This window comes from Caretta caretta, chromosome 6, assembly GCF_965140235.1.
Source record: "Caretta caretta isolate rCarCar2 chromosome 6, rCarCar1.hap1, whole genome shotgun sequence".
NCBI classification, from domain to species: domain Eukaryota; kingdom Metazoa; phylum Chordata; order Testudines; family Cheloniidae; genus Caretta; species Caretta caretta.
Genome location: NC_134211.1, coordinates 6,870,645 through 6,879,346, shown reverse-complemented (window position 1 = coordinate 6,879,346; position 8,702 = coordinate 6,870,645). Strand labels below are relative to the sequence as shown.

Genomic DNA, 8,702 nt, shown 5'->3' with positions numbered 1-8,702 from the left:
CCCAGCACAGCTCAGGGTGACGGGTGTAGGCTACCATCACAGCCACCTGATCCTCAGACTGCCAGGCACCAGTCTGATCCTGAGCAGCAGCTTAGAGCAGACAAGGGATCATTCCAGCTTCTGGGATCACCACAGAGACAGGGTCCTGAGTCTATGCCCCCTCCTCCAGTAGCTGTGAGCTGGGATGTCATAGAGCTGGTTATACTGGAAGATTTTCTAGGAAATTCTCAGTTGGCCACTTAAGCCATTTTCAAGTGGACTCTGCACTGTGCTGAGGATAAGGATTGGGATCAAACAATGCAAACCAACCTAGTGGAGTTCAAAGTGGGCCAGAACTATGTTTTATTTGCATGGAAGTAATCCCATTGGCTTCATTTTTGTTATACCAATATAAGTAAGAGAAGAATTGAACCCAGGATGTATAAGTCATCTGTTACTGGGTACTGCTTTTCTTTAAATTACAAACATCAGGCTGTCTATGGAATAAGTAAACTGTATATAAAGTCACCATTTTCTACTCTGAAATTTTGGTTTGTTTTAACTTCCTTCTGCAGAAAGAAGTAAAGCATTTCAAGATGTCCTGTCCAGATTAAACCTGGAGAAGCACAGAAGCATCAAGATCAGGCTGAGGGATGTTTTGGAGATCTGCCCAGAAAGCATCAAGAACAGAATTCCAGAGGCATTAGGTGATTTACCTTGGCATTTCCTGAGGAAGGTCATGGCTCTGAATGGGACGGCCAGAAATACAAGCATTGGGCACAAGGCTCCTGAAGAAGAAATGGATGATTATGAGGAGAAACTGCATACTGATGGCACTTTCTGTTTTAGTGACACTGAGATGAAAGTTTCTCTGCAATCTCTTGATGTTCTTTGTGCTGTTCTGCTTTGCTCAGTTTCCTACAGCAGGAGATCCTGTCCAAAATGTCCATGTGCCAGTTTGCCCTCCCTCTGCTGCTACCCGCCCTCAACACCCCCAAGGGCACCCTACTACTGTGGGTCATGAGGGACATTGTGAGGAAGTGGAGGCCGCACTCCCTGGCACAGAGCAGAGGGGACATTGTGAGGAAGTGGAGGCCGCACTCCCTGGCACAGAGCAGAGGGTTCAGAGAGGAGAGCCTGGTGCTCACAGAAATGCCAATGATTTCTTTTCTGTGGATGGGGAGCTGCAGCTTCTCCAAGTCCCAACTCCTCAATGAGGTTCTCAGCCCCTCCCAGCAGCACCACGATTTCTTTATCCATTGGGACATGGAGTCTGGGAACTTCCTTCAGAAAATCGCAGATGGGCTGGTTGAGATTTCCTGGTATTTCCCTGGGGGAACGGAAATTTCTGATCTTTTCCCAGAACCCATTGCAGTTACAAATCTGCACGGAGACATTGAGTCCCACTGGCTACAGTTTAGCTTTTTAACAGCGGTCTCCTCCGCAGTGTTCATAGTTACCGAGAGCATCAGTGAGAGAGAATACGAGCTGTTATCATCTCTGAAAAAATCCAGCTCTAAATATTACTTCATCCTCAACTGCAAGAATAAGAAACCCAAAGAAACTCTGGGATTTCTTAATAAGCTGTCCTCAGTGTTGAAACTGAGCAAATCACTAATACTGGTGAAAGATAGTACCATGAATAATGCAGGATTTGTGGAAAAAGGTGAAGTCCACCATAGGAACCATAGTGAATTCATCTCCGAAGACAGTGAGTTTGGAAGCCATGGCTGTGACGGCACGTGACCTAGGAATCCAGGTGGATGAGGAGTGTCAGGCATGTCAGTGTGCGAGGAAATATACTGAAGAAATCACTGCAGAAATAAGAGATGGGGCAAAATACAAAAGGGAAATGCTGAGCCTGCAAGGAGACCCATGGAAAAACTTGGCTCAATTGGAAAAAGAGATGTGCCAAATGAAAAGGCAAGGGGACGTGGCCATTGAAGACTATAAATCTGTGCTGAAACAGAAATGGTTAGAGATACGTAGACAGCGGAATCAGTGTCACCGTACTAATGGTTTGACTAAGTTTATCAATGGAATAGTACAGTTGAATCCAGTGGAGAAACATTACTTTCTGAAATGGATGAAATTTAGCCTGGATAATATTGCTAGGGGGAATCTTTCTGAAATGTGGGCAGACTATAAAGAGAAATGTGAAACTCCAGGAGTGGACCGAAAACAGATGGAGGAATTAGATAAATTAATATCTGATAGTTCCTTGGGGGTGGAGCATTTCATGCGTGAGTTGGGACAGTTCTATGACGCTGAATGCTCAATGGTTAAAGAAGGGAAAATGGAAGAAAGCCAAAGACCATTCTCCCATCTCCCATGCACAGCAGCTGACCTGATGCTGGAAGGGTTTCCTGTGGAGCTGATCGATGGAGATGCCTCCAACATCCCCATGAACTGGGTAGTAGATGTTCTAACTCATCTCCATATCAGACTAGGGGGTAGATCCAGAATGGTGGTTATAACAGTGCTGGGAGTGCAGAGCACTGGGAAATCGACTCTTCTCAACACCATGTTCGGCCTGCAGTTGATCAATGTAGCGATCGATGTACGCGAGGAGTGTTCATGACACTCATTAAAGTTACAGAAGCTGTTCAGGAGCTGCTTGGCTGTGATTTCATCCTGGTGATAGACACTGAAGGTCTGAAGGCCCCTGAACTAACAGCACTGGAAGACAGTTATCAACATGACAATGAGCTGGCCACCCTGGTGATTGGACTGAGTGACATCACCATCGTTAACATGACCATGGAGAATGCCACAGAAATGAAGGATGTTCTGCAAATTGTGGTCCATGCATTTCTCAGTATGGAGGAAATAGGACAACAGCCAAACTGCCAGTTCGTGCACCAGAATGTCAGTGATGTGTCTGCTCATGATCAAAACATGAGGGACAGGAAACACCTCCTGGAGCAGCTGAATGAAATGACCAAAGCTGCAGCAAGGATGGAAAAGCAAAGCAGGGAAATGGCATTTTCTGATATTGTGGAGTATGACCCAGAAAAACACAATTGGTACATGCCTGGCTTGCGGCATGGAGTCCCTCCCATGGCTCCCGTAAACACTGGATACAGTGAGAGTGTGTGTGAGCTAAAGAAATACCTGTTTGAATTCATAGAGAACCGTTCACGGAAAAGAGCTGGAAAGGATATTCCTGATTTTATTGTATGGTTGAAGAGCCTGTGGAAGTCAGTGAAACATGAGAACTTCATCTTTAGCTTTAGAAATAGCCTTGTAGCTTAAGCCTATCACCAGCTGTCTATGAAGTATTCTGAATGGGAATGGGGTTTCCGCAAGGAGATGTATCTCTGGATATCTGAAAAAGAAACTTTTATCCCGAATCAGCTGCCAGAGACACTAGAGGGTGATCTCTTTCACAGCTTAAAAATGGAAGCACAAGGGAAGCTACAGCAGGGAGAACAGAAGCTCTTGAATAACTTAGAACAGTATTTTAAAAGTGAAGCTCCAAATTTGAACCTGATAGAAAAGTACAGAGAAGATTTCAAAAGGAGCACAAATAGCCTCAAAAGAGAACTTGAAAATTCTTCAACCAGTAACTGTAAGGAAGCAATTCGAATACGAAGAGGACAGCACAAGATAGACAATATCCAGTCTGAGTACAAGCAGAAAATTGAAGGGGAAGTTGACAGACTCTTGGCTGAATACCGAAACGGAGAAGATAAATTAGACCATGAGAAACTGAAAAAAGAATTTGAAACGATGTGGCGAGAAACCTTGTCAGAGTTAACGCTCTGTACTTTACAGAAATGTCAAGTTGTTCAAGATATGGATCTCCAGTTGAGAAAGGATCTGAAGCACAGAGGGGGTGCTGTCAGACAGATACTGCAACATGCAAAAAGCCTGCTGGATTATAGAATGAAGTCTTTCACAATGAAGAAGGAGTACTTAAACTTAAAATGGACCAGAGCAGTTGCAGAATACTTCTCACAGGAATGTTACTGTAAAACTGAAGAGTTTGCTCTATCTTTAATGACTGAATGCAAGAAATACATTGAAGAAAAAGTTAAATCCAAAACAGACTATGATGAAACCTATTGTGGAGAACTGCTGCATATGGTTAATGAGAGGTTAAAAGAGGAGGATATTGAGCAACTTCACACTTCTCCTTTGTTTGAAGTTGACCTGAAGCGTCACGTTTTGGGGGAAGCAGCTTGGCATTTCAGAAGATGCATGAAGATTTTATCAAAGAAAACGATCCTCAGCAACGTCTGGAGAAGCTGAAACCTCATTATTTCTCCATATTTACTGATCTCTATTTGGAAAAGAAGGAAAGCCAAACAAGGGTGAGGAATTTCTGCGATCAGTGTCTCAAACCTGCCCTGGTGGGTTATGTCAACAAAAGGCTCGGACTAGAAATAGTTGACAATTTTCTCAGCAGTGAACAGGCCCTTGAATACGCCAGCCAAAGCTTCTTTCAGTTCTTTTTGCTAAAGAAGCTGCTGGAAGAGATGAACTTTGACAACTATGTGAAATAGATAAGTAACTATGAAGAGTTTGTCAAATCCTGGATACAGAGATGTCTGATAGACCACTATGAAGGGAAGGCAAGTTTGAGAGATTTGGAGAAAGGGATTCTATCCAGAATAATAAATAAAATCAAGGGAATTCTGAAAAACTCCATAAATAAAAACAATAACACAGTTTCTGCCTTTTTAGACAGCTTTTGCAAAGAGCTGCAGCAGGACCTGGCCATTTCCAGCAATAGCTTAGTTGAAGACCATTAGAATCCGTTGAAGACAATTAAACTGCTATATTTAGAGCATGACTGTCATTTACTCTCCCTATTGTGCATTAAGAAATTAGTATTCTTGTTTTAATGTAATCACGCATAAGAAGCAACAGAAAACCATTTACAGTTAAACAAAATAAACTTGGGAACGGACTTTTTTGTGCTGGCTTATTTATTTTGAAATGTTGCCTTGGAACTTTTTGTTTTATTTAGCCCTGAGAGGAAGGATAGTGGGTGAGGTCAGCAAACATTTCAGGAGATGTGATACTTCCAAAGAACAAACCCAAGATCCCAAGTGATGCAGGAACCCTTAACATTTAAATTAGCCCTTCTGAGAGGCCTGATGCTGATAAGAATGACTGACCTCATGAAAAACGGGCTTTGTTTTCTCACTTAAACAGTGAGAAAATTTCACGGAGCCCTGAGCTCTCACTGGGGGGGATGGGGTGGAGACCCAATGGGGCACAAGTTAGTAACCGCTGTGGTGGGATAGGCAGGGCCAGCTCTGGAGTCAACAGAGCAACCCTCAGGTGAAGCAGTTAAACCCCAACCCAAAGACTGGAGTTTCCACAGTTACAAGGGAAATTAGATAACTATACACACACACACACACAAACAGACTGAAATATGTAGGGTTAGAAATCCCCAGTAACAACACTGATGGCCCAAACTCTCTGCAGTGACCCCAAACCATGACACTCCCTCTCTGAGTCTCTTCTCGACAGTGGGGCTGTGAGTGTAGCTGGATTGGGCAGTGGCTCCGTCTACTGTCCCACGGAGGAATCTCTTCTCTTCATTGCCACATGCCACGCAGTTGCCGTACTCTATCTGTCAGCCCAGCTGCTCAGTGGATTTGCCCATGTCACCCGGTTTCAGTTGTTCCTTTCCACATAGAATCATAGGACTGGAAGGGACCTTGAGAGATCATCAAATCCAGGGGTTCTCAACCTTTTTCTTGCTGAGACCCCATTCAACATCCTATAAAAACAATAGGGCCCGGCAGGGGGGAAGCGTGGGCTCCAGGCCTGGGGGACACACTTGGGCATAGGCATAGTTTTACTTCTATTTTTTGGGGGGGCGGGGGGAGGAATGCCTGGCATGGTTCATCCCATCTCCACAGAGCAGGGTCCAGGGAGGATGTGCCATCTCCACCCCCTGACTCACTCAGGAGGGCACCCAGCTTGTCTGTGCTCTGGGGCGATGCAACCAAAAATATATCTCAAAGGGGGGACTCAGTTCAAAAGGTTTGAAAACCGCTCAGGGTGCGGGCAGGGGGTTAGTTAGGGGCTGTGTGAAATGAGGGGAGTAGCTCAGGGTGCAGGGAGGGGATAGCTAAGGGCTGTGTATGGGCAGGGGGTAGCTCAGGGTGCAGGCAGGGGGTAGCTATGGGCTGTATGCAGGCAGGGGGGCTTCCAGTGCAATGCCCAGCTTCAGGGGCAAGGCACTGGGACTCCCGGCTTCAGCCTCCCTGCTGCTCCTGGCTTGTGGGGGAGGGTAGGCTTGCCGGCTCGAGCACCGCGTTGCTCCTAGCTAGGAGGGGATGTGGGGACCCTGCCGGCTTCAGCCCCACCTAGCTTCTGGCTGCGCCACTCCCGGCTTGGGGGGGATGGGGAGGGCACCACGGGCTTCAGCCCCGCGCCGCTCCTAACTACAGCAGGGGGCCCACTGGCTTCAGACCCGCACCGCTCCTGGCTTAGGGGGAAGGGGGGGGCAGGCTTCAGCACTGGGGCTCCAGGTTTCAGCCGTGGGGCTCCGCGGCCCCCTTGAAAGGGCTCACTGACCCCCAGCTGAGAACCACTGATCTAATCCAGTCCCCTGCACTCATGGCATGACTAAGCATCATCTAGATCATCCCTGACAGGTGTTTGTCTAACCTACTCTTAAAAATCTCCATTGATGGAGATTCCAGAACCCCTCAGGCAATTTATTTCAGTGCTTAACCACCCTGACAGTAAGTTAGCCATTGATAGCTACTCTCTGGGAATGGTTTTCCACCAGTTTTGCACGCATCTTATAGTAGCTCCATCTAAGTTGTCTTTCCCTAGTTTGTTTATGAGAAGGTCAGGTGAGACTGCATCAAAAGCCTTACTACCGTCAACATATACCACATCTACTGCTTCTCCCCATCCACAAGGCTCGTTACCCTGTCAAAGAAAGCTATCAGGTTGGTTTGACACGATTCGTTCTTGACAAATCCATGCTGACTATTACTTATCACCTGATTATCTTCCAGATGTTTGCAAATTTAGAGCTTAATTATTTGCTCCATTATCTTTCCAGGTACAGAAGTTAAGCTGACTGGTCTGTATTTCCCCAGGTTGTCCTTATTTCCCTTTTTATAGATGCCCATTTCCAGTCTTCTGGAATCTCTCCCATTTTCCATGACTTTTCAAAGATAATCACTAATGGCTCAGATATCTCCTCAGCCAGCTTCTTGAGTATTCTAGGATGCATTTCATCAGGCCCTGGTGACCTGAAGACATCTAATTGGTCTAAATATTTTTTTACTTGTTCTTTTCCTATTTTATCCTCAGATCCCACCTCATTTTCACTGGCATTCAGTATGCTAGATGTCCAATTACCACTAACCCTCTTCTTGAACACTGAAACAAAGAAGTCATTAAGCACCTCTGCCATTTCCACATTTTCTGTTATTGTTTTTTTCCCTCTTCATTGAGTAATGGGCCTACCCTGTCCTTGATCTTCCTCTTGCTTCTAACGTATTTGTAGAATGTTTTCTTGTCACCCTTTATGTCTCTAGCTATGATCTGTTTTGTTCCTTGGCCTTTCTCGTTTTGTCCCTACATACTTGTGTTATTTATGTTCATCCTTTGTCGTAATTTGACCTAGTTTCCACTTTACGTACAACAATTTTTTGATTTTTAGATCATTGAGGATCTCCTGGTTAAGCCAGCATGGTCTCTGGCTATACTTCCTATCTTTCCTATGCAGTGGAATAGTTTTCTTTTAGGCCTTGTAGTGGGGCAACTGCCCCACTCCAGTAAAACAGGGGTTAAAAGCATCCCTGGAGAGGGCTGTGGCTGGGCTAGGCTGATTCGGGAAGCAGCCACAGCTGTGGCTAGCTCAATCAGGGTCCAGCTGGCCCTTATAAGAGGGCTTGGGGCCAGAAGTGAGAGGAGTATCACTCTAGCCCTGGAGGGAGAAGGGCTAGCTGCCTGGGAGCAATGTACCTGAAGTGGAGCAGTGCTGGGAAAGGGCAAAGGGAGCTGGGGAGCAGCAGCCTGGTAAATCCCCAGGCTGAGGCCTTGTTGAAGGCCTAAGAAAGGTACTGGGGAGGCAGAGGGGCAGCCTGGGGATAGGCAAAGGCAGCAGGTCCTACCCCCTTGCCAATGATGAGTGGCCATTACAGACTGCAGTCTGCTCCAGTGAGCAGGGGCTAGATGATGACTGGCAGTAGCCACTGAGGCAAGGTGGGTTTAGAGGGTTGGGGGTTCCCCTGGGAGGGGAGACCCAGAGTGTGGGGGTACAGCTAGGGGGCAGCACCCCAAGGTAAAAGGGCACCGAGGTCCAGGAGGGATATGGGGGCCCTAAGGCAGGCAAGACACCAGCCTGCAGAGGTGGCTCCCAGTGCTGAAGAGCTAACTTACAAGATGACCAGCAGGAGGTGCTATGCCGGTGAGCCTTCGCCTTGCTACAGGCAAGTAATAATGTCTCTGGAAAACTGCCAACTCTTGAACTGTTTTTCTCTTTAGACTTGCTACCCAGGGATCTTACCTACCAACTCCCTGAATTTTCTTAAGTCAGCCTTCTTGAAAGGCAGCACCTTGCACAGACACATTGAACGTTGCCTGACATCATCAAGCTCTTTCTGAAATTCCTCACAATCCACCCAAACAAAAGAATTTGGTGTCCCGGGCAAGTTTTCCTATCTCAAGTTTTTAGTCCATTATTCCAGGTCAATAATAAACACACAGAACACGACCAATCCTAGTGTTGCCAC

The 8,702-nt window shown here is 46.3% G+C and overlaps 1 pseudogene; it reads left to right on the top strand.

The window, feature by feature from the left end:
• Nucleotides 1-703: 703 nt before the first annotated feature.
• LOC142072417 (up-regulator of cell proliferation-like) lies at nt 704-4,736 on the top strand (annotated as a pseudogene).
• Nucleotides 4,737-8,702: the final 3,966 nt, after the last annotated feature.